This window comes from Penaeus vannamei, chromosome 9 (genome assembly GCF_042767895.1).
Source record: "Penaeus vannamei isolate JL-2024 chromosome 9, ASM4276789v1, whole genome shotgun sequence".
Classification (NCBI taxonomy): Eukaryota; Metazoa; Arthropoda; class Malacostraca; order Decapoda; family Penaeidae; genus Penaeus; species Penaeus vannamei.
The window spans coordinates 14,256,719-14,264,218 of NC_091557.1; the positions used below are offsets into that span (position 1 = coordinate 14,256,719).

At 35.6% G+C, this 7,500-nt stretch overlaps 1 protein-coding gene across 2 annotated transcripts in view; it reads right to left on the reverse strand.

The window, feature by feature from the left end:
• LOC113815860 (tetratricopeptide repeat protein 14) overlaps positions 1-2,985 on the reverse strand; it is a 37,960-nt gene extending 34,975 nt beyond the window's left edge. For both annotated transcript variants that reach the window (XM_070125364.1, XM_070125363.1), the window contains exon 1: positions 2,873-2,985. The gene's annotated coding sequence lies outside the window, so the exon portion shown is untranslated. The remainder of the gene's footprint in view (positions 1-2,872) is intronic.
• Positions 2,986-7,500: the final 4,515 nt, after the last annotated feature.

The following is a 7,500-nucleotide window of genomic DNA, read 5'->3' on the forward strand; positions in this document are numbered from 1 at the left end:
AGGAAAATCCATGGGAAATAGACAGAGGTGATTTTAGATTTCAAAGTATCAACACTTTCTAAATGGTTAATTCTAATGAATAAAATAATGATTGAAGGTTACTCGGTAGCTATAAACTACTTGTTACTCTAACCATTTCTTGTTATCTCTCCACACCTGTACACATCTGCATGCATGCATGTACACATATTTATATATACATGTACACATTTCATGTATGCACGTTTTCATAATGGCCACGCATGTGTACACATAAGTAAGCAATTTTACATATACACCTATACAGACATATATGCAAATGTAAACACAAGTAGCTGCAAGAAAATATTAATGCAAGTTGCTTAAAACAAGAAATAACAGCATTTATGTATACTTCATGTTGTCACAATTACTGCATATGGAGGTATCATTTTAGTTTATGATGTTACTTGGGAACCAGTAAAGACTTCTTCATGCAACAATGGCATTGGAAACAGAAATGTGTGTAGTTTTATAGTTAATTACATAATAAATTTTCATAGAAGGAGAGATTTTAAAAAAATTAACAGAAATATTCATAATTTTTCCTCAAACTGAAATTTTCTGAAATTCTGTACTGCTATTCTCAAACACTTTATATCCAATCTAAGATTTGTTCACATCCTTGAAAAGCAAATGGAATTCTGCAGAAATTGACCATGGTCAATTACTCACAACCACCTTGTTTCTTCATGGCTTCATATTGCAAAAAATTTGACTTTTAAACTTTGTAGGGGGGTCACTTTACTAAATTTGTTATAATCTTAGAATCAATCTTCATATCTTCATCAAACAAACAGCATTAGAAAGGAAAATGAATGTAGTTTCTCTGGTAATCAGATGATAAAGACTGATTAAAGGAAATGAAAAGAAAATTAACTGGAACATCTCCAATCTTATCTTAGTAAAAAAGATTTAAAAATCTGATCTTCTGTCCCACTAGTTATTATCCAATTTAAATTTTGTTTGTGTCATTTGAAAGCCATTAATAGTGCACGGGAACTGACATTGGCATTTCTTAAAAATCTAGATTTTTTTTTTTTTTTTTTTTTTTTGGGGGGGGGATTTCTGAAATTCTGATTTCTATTTCTTCAGGAAACTAAAGCAAATATCATAAAAAAAATAACTTCAATCTCTCTGTTTTTTATTGATGGTTATGCTTTTTTTTTTTTTTTTTTTTAATTGTAAAGTATGCAACAGTGCTGGCCAATAGTGGTACACAAGTGACGTATGTAAAAAATGGGTGAAAAGTTTTTGTTTTTTTTATTAATGTTAATTTTTTTTTACCCCCTCATCCCATTTTCCCCTCCCCATTACCCCACCACCTCCCCTGTTTTTAGGGATGGTCCCCTTATCAGCGTATGGAATCAACAGACTACCATTTAACAACACTTTTCATCTGTGACTTTTCAATTGCAAACTTAAAGAACTAACTTAAGGTTTAAGTAACTTATCACATATCCAAATCATAAGTCAACTAGCCAAGTCAACACTCACTTTATTTAAATGGACCTGTGTGTAAAAACATTCAGAACATTTGAATCCACCTATATTGATAAGAATGATAAATGATACTAAACTTTTTCTCCTGATTAATTATAAAATTCATACATAGCTTCCTGGTAATTTGATATAAAAAATGGAACTTATCCTCTTCCATGAATATAAATAGCCCAGTTTTCATTTTTTTCACAAAGTCATTGCTGCGAACAAGAGTGAATCAATTTTGAATTTAGAATGCACAGATTTGCCACATAATCCTATATTTTAGAAATGCTACTGTTGTTGTTGTTGCAGTACAATGTTACTGAAAATGCGTCACCATGCAGCGAAAAAGAGGTCTAGGAAGGAAACAGGCATATGGCAAAGCTTATCTTTGTAAACAGAAGCAAAAAGCATGAGCCTCCATAAAAACCATGCGGGTAACCCAGTGAACTGGTCTAAAATCTGCATGGAAATAAGTTGCAGAAATTTTTTTGCACAGATGAAAAACAAGGCAGTTATTGTTGTGCAGGGAATGCATTCCCCACACAGACCAGACTATACAGTCTCGTTAATAACTTTTGCCAGTGAACTCAATTTACAGATGCCATGACAATCACTTTGTCCCTAGTTGACTGTCTAGGGACACAGACCCCCATCCAATTGTTGTATTTCCCTATTAGGGGCTCCGCCCCAGGATCCCCACCTGATCGCTGTGGACATTTTCTCGAAGTGGCATTTGTTGTGACCTTTTTCTTCATTCCTGATTATATTTTCTGCTTATGCAGATTATTCATATAATAGTGCATGTAGTTTTCTCTTTGATTATCAGTGTCATTACATTTTCCTGTAAATGTATACTAAAGGATTATGTATTGTACAACTTTTATATTATCGTCCCACATAGGAAATAACAGATGAAAAGTGTCATGTCCAGTCATTCTGTTCATTGCAGACAAATTTTACCTTCTACTACATGCCTGTAAAAACAAAGTATAATGGGACTGTTGGTGTGAACACTATACATATAAATGCTCTTGGCAACTACTGCTGTCTACTTAAAGGTTTCTTAATATTTTTTGTTGACAATTTGGGGCTTTCAAAAAATATGCAAAATCCTGCAGGTGGATGCTGAGCATTTTTTTAAATACAAAACTTGAGAGATTAAGGATTTGTTCTCTTAAACTTATAGTCTGCAAAGTTTATTCTGGTCTTGGAGTGTAAAACCAAAGTAAAAAAAATAATAATAAATAAGTAGACAATCCATTTACTTTAATCTACATTATCATTTACCTAAACATCAGACCAAAAAACAAAACATCATATTCTTATCTCTTAAATAAACTGATGAAAAACTGTCTCTAGAAAATACCTATGCCAAGTCACTACATCCACAGAAATTTGCAAGTCTTGTGGCGCCCTTGTTTACACTCCGGAGCGTCGCCCGGCAGAGATCGGAGCCTTCGCATTCGGGGAGACTCACGCGCCTGTTTTGAAAATATAAATGCTCGTGAATAAGCTGTCGTGTACTGAATACACTTAATGACCTTATATCAAATTATGTTACAGATTACTCTTACTCTATCTTTAAATATAAGCAGCTATACAATTACAATAATATGAAAATAATAACAGAGTAAAGTTCTTTTACAAGTTTATCGTAGATAATTTTACATTCTCATGAGCACCAATTCTACAAGTACTATTGCAGATTTTCACAGGGAAGGGGTCCACCGGCTGAAAATCAATGCATATACATTTGTTTTATTTCATCTCTGTATGAAGTGAATTCGACATGAGTTGTACATTTCTACTGCGCCATGTAAAACAGTTGATTCAATGGCCGGTCGATCTGAGTGCAGCGTGATCGTGAGAGCAACAAATACCGGATCGTATAATGCATTTCTCCTTCTTTTACTCATTAAAATCTCTTCAAAGCGTTCTAGTTCACTGCATTACGAGTGAACAGTGATGTAGCTGACATAGGGGGGCGAGGGGGATCTCAATAGGCCTATTGAAGGACCCCCAATAATTTTTGTTTGATGGAATTATATATTTACCGAATACAAACACATATTCAATAATTTGAACTTGAAAACTTATCTTTTATTGCTTGTACATAAGCATTTGATATGAAACACAACATTTATGGGTCTCGATCCATCGAGGGCTCTGCAGGGCGATGAAAAATCGCCATACCTCCTCCCCTTATGCACGTCTTTGCTGGTGATTTACTTAATGGAAGTAGCTATGATGGTCGAGTTTTCGGCGTGAATTGTGGTTACCACTATATATCACGATCTTAGGAATGCAAAAATCTTGATATGAGGAATGAATTATTGTCATATGAAGCAGGTACTTTGGATAAGCCTAGAATAACAGACTCAAATCAATAAGAGAAGTCTTCCCTTCTATTTTTCCGTTCGTCGGTGAGCTCTGCCCACGCCTGGATAAATTATTAGGAAATAAATGCCTAAGCTATCCAAGGAATGGGGTTCCACTGAATCCATAGTTGTAAGAAGAGTAATGGCGCGCAATACAAGAGCAGCAATACGTTTTGTATTATCAGAGCCAGTCAGTCTCCATTACTGTGTCAGATGATGTTGTTTGATGACTAAGGTGTACCATTATTGGGTATATATAGCAATCTAATACTCTTAATTTTGTTCTCATTGATAATTGTCTGTTTTTGAGTATCTTCCATTTTCTCGAAAATAGTTTTTGACATTCCGATCCTCGCTGTCACTTCCGTCTGATGTAATTAAATTTCTAAGCTGAGTGTCTCAACCTGCATTATCGCTGTTTCTCTAATTGTTAATTGACAATCTGGCATGTCCGATTTTTTTCTTACAACCCATGCATTCAGTCTTTTTACAATTAATTGATAACCTTATCTCTCTCTCTCTCCCTCTCTCTCTCTTTCTCTCTCTTGGTACCTTATCCAGAATCTCTTGTAACTGATCTCTAGAGTCACTTATCAACACTGTGTCATCTGTATATTTTAGATGTCACAAGGTAACCTCCTATCACAAGAAAGCTTTGATCCTCAACCGCATTGGCGTACTCCTCTCTTTATCTGTTAAATTGCTAATTCCATCCTCACTCCTCATGCCTGCTATTTGTTGCCAATACAGATTTCTTAATAGTCGTATATCTCCCCCGTCTATATCTAAATCTTGGAGCATATCCAATAGCTGACGATGTTTCACTTTGTCAAAAGTTTTTGGTATAATCATTGACACAGATATCATTCTGCATTTCGATGGATCTTTCACATATGATTTTTAAGGTAAAATTGCATACCTTGTTCCGGTATCTTTCATATATTCACATTGCTCTTTCCCAATTTCAGGTTTATTGTCGGATCTTCTGGGATGGTACCACTGTCACATTTCAATTATCAGTTCAGTTACTGTATTAATTCCAGTCTTCAAATTTTTCAGTCATTTCCACCACTATTCCGCCTGGGCTCGCTAGCTTGTTCCTTTTCGAATGTTTAACAGTTGCATTAACTTGTTTTTATGATTCTTCGACCGTCTATATTCTTTCTGATAACTGGTTTCTGACCCTCTTTCATCGTGAAACAGTCGTTAAGTATATCCAGACCATCATTCCAAGATTTTAGCTCTCTCTATTATCAAAGTGTCATCTTTTTATTTGATGGATCCACTTGACGTGCACATGTTGACATTTTGACTGAATTTGACTTTATATTCTTATGCATCAAAGCCGTGTTTGTTCTTTGAAGGCGTTTAGTTTCTTCACATTCATCATTTATCCATGGCCCTTTGGCTTTCTTGCATTTAGTGTTTATTTTCTTGCCGATATTTTTGTATTCATTACTTCCTTTGGAGGATTTCCCCTGTTATCCATCTATCCTTGCTCTGCTTCTCCTTGTCAGGTTTGAGTTCTTTAGCTACTGTAATAATCGATTCTATACAGCAACCCAAAGTTAACTTGGATTCTTCATTTCATAGCACTTCAAATGTATTTCTTACAGCTATGTTATACTGATTTTTTCTTGATCCACCTGCAAGCTTTTATATTGTAGTTGGGGAGACTGTTGAGTTCTTCTCAGTTTTCTTAGCTTTATTGCAATTTGCATATCACTGGATTATGGTCACTTCCATAGTGTCTCTGGGTGGCTTTTGGAATACTTTATTGCGTTTCTAAATCTTTTGCCGATTGTGTTTCGAACTTGCCCATTAGGACTTTTCCATGTCCATCTTCTAGGATGATCATTGAACTATGTGTTTGTAATGACTTGGTTATTTGCTTCACCTTTGCCGTCGTTCATTGCATAGCCTTTATCCATAATTTTCTTCATCAAGATGTTTTCCGTTTCCAATTTTAGGATTTAGGTCTCCCATGATGATGACTACTTTGTGTGATTAACATTGCTCTTTTGCCTTGTCTAGCATGTCATAGAATTAGTCAGTTTCTTCCTCGTCCCTCTCTGAAGTTAGTGTATATTCTTTTTTGCGGAGATATTTAATGGATGGCCATTCAGCTTCATTCATAAGATTCTATTAAGAATTTTTCCAATATCCTAAAATGCTTTTGCGAACCTTTTTATCAACGATCACGCCAACTCCCTTTTCATGTTTATTACCATCAGAGTATATTATTTTAAAATCACCACTTTTTTATCTATCTAATAATTTCTTATTTAGCATTCTCCAATTTGCCAATTTGATATAAAGTTCTTAGAATTCATGCGGCTATCTTCATTACAATTTTATTGTTAATAACAAGTAGTCGGATGACGGTCATGTGTCACCTGTGGCATATGAGAATCTCTACCGAACGAAAAATCATCCCTATTGGGCTTAACCCTATTCAGGCTGTTTCTTTCATGAATTATATAATCCCATGGTATTTGTAGGAGGATACTGAAGAGGTTTCCCGTTGCCTTCTACGGGGTCTTTGAAAGGGCTTTCCTTCACTTTGCTAGATGGCCATTGGCTTATGAAAGCTCATCCAGGTATTACTTTGTCCTGCTGGGTGTCTAGCCAACCACCCCATCCAAAAATTCTGATGGGGGAGCCGGTTTAGTCGCCGACAATCCGACCATGAAACATGTAGTACTGGAGTACATGATACCAGTAGCAGTAAAGAACTGACCTACCGCATAACTGATATACGATAACATATCTTTAAGATATATATGTCATTACAAGATCAAAGGAACTTTTTATCTTTCACGTTATAAAATGTGTGTACATCAAAAATCAACTGATACTAGTCAGATGTAAATCAGGCTTTATCTGCAGCGTCCATATTTGCAATTTCTTGCATTTGATTTTTTTTTTTTTTTTGCCATCGAATTTCAGCGCAACAGCATTTAAGACCCATTGCCGACTAGATAAAATGCATCTTGCATTTTATTTCGCAATTCTTCATTTGGCCATTTAAGAGGCATTTAAATGATATTGTAAATTGAGGTGCATCCAGTAATGTATATATATTTTCAGCCTCAAAAGAGGTAATAAAATGCAATACAGTTGACATTAAAGTCAGTATTGATAAATGGATAAATAATTGTTTATATTTCTTTACATGACTTACATTTCTATTTAAACTCCCATGAGACTGTTTATAGGGGCGTACATTTAAATTCTTTCTGGGGGTGTAAAAAGAGTGTGGACCGACGATGAAGATATATTTTTTGGACCGACTAATTGCCAAACAAATATATTTTACAATGGAAGAAAGTTGGGTAGAATTAAGTTATCGTTGGTGTGGCCCTCTGACACAATTCAGGTTTCTCGTGTTGCCCCTTGTAAATATTAATTGCCCATCCCTGCATTACGAGATCCTCAGAGATCGATGAGGTCCGCCCAAGCTCTTTCCATTATCTGCGTGACTTCTGGGGCTGAACTTGACTTGGCCCTTCAAAGAGCAACTCGCGTCCTTCGCTGGTACAGTAGGTAGGTTGCTGCGAGCTGTCTCACCTTGCTCAGCATCTGAGGGTAGCAGTACTGCTCCTTCAGTCGATAG